Here is a 1129-nt window from a genome sequence, read left to right as displayed (position 1 = left end):
CAGAACACTGTGGGCAGGACGCACTGCACTAACTGTAAATAGTCTAGCTGCCTGACTGTGGTACTAATAGGATCAAAAGAACACCAGTAATTTTCTTTAAAATACTGTAACAAGACAAGCCTGCCTGTCAGTAAGAAGATAACAGGAACGGATCTAGCTGAACACTGTGAGCAGGACGCACTGCACTAAATGTAAATAGTCTAGCTGCCTGACTGTGGTACTAATAGGATCAAAAGAACACCAGTAATTTTCTTCAAAATACTGTAACAAGACAAGCCTGCCTGTCAGTAGGAATATAACAGGAACGGATCTAGCTGAACACTGTGAGCAGGACGCACTGCACTAAATGTAAATAGTCTAGAAGATAACAGGAACGGATCTAGCTAAACTGAATACAGTGTATATATATATATATGCAACACCTGGGATGCATATATATACACAATACACTTTAAGTGCAGCTAACTGACTGACTGTCCTGCCTAATCTAGCTAACTCAAATGAAATGACACTGTCTCTCTCTCTCTCTAATCACACCGGAACACACTGCACAGGGCCGCCGTGCAGGCGGCCTTATATAGTGTGGGGCGTGTACTAAATCCCCTGAGCCATAATTGGCCAAAGCCTCCTTGGCTTTGGCCAATTATGGCTCTCTGTTAAGGCGGCGCTGTGATTGGTCATAGTGCATGCTTGGCCAATCATCAGCAAGCAATGCACTGCGATGCCGCAGTGAATTATGGGCCGTGACGCGCCACACGAATTTGGCGCGAACGGCCCATATCGTTCGCAATTCGGCGAACGATCGAACAGCCGATGTTCGAGTCGAACATGGGTTCAACTCGAACACGAAGCTCATCCCTACTTAGGATAACATTCCTGTATAATCGCTGTTAATTCCTCCATTCTTCTTTAGCTGGTTCAGTTCGGCCTGGTTATTCCAGTGTCTAGGTATAAATATTTCCACTGCAGAATGAAGAAAGTCTGGAGACTTCTGATATGCAGATAATAAATTATAAATACATTGAAAGAAAATTTGATTTATTATGGTTGTGACAAGCATAATGTTGAGTATAAATAAAATATCTTAAATCTGTTTTCTCTACAGCCAAAAGCTCTTAAGCTTTTAGGA

Source organism: Aquarana catesbeiana, linkage group LG03, assembly GCF_042186555.1.
Source record: "Aquarana catesbeiana isolate 2022-GZ linkage group LG03, ASM4218655v1, whole genome shotgun sequence".
Taxonomy (NCBI): domain Eukaryota; kingdom Metazoa; phylum Chordata; class Amphibia; order Anura; family Ranidae; genus Aquarana; species Aquarana catesbeiana.
This window is presented reverse-complemented; position numbering follows the sequence as displayed.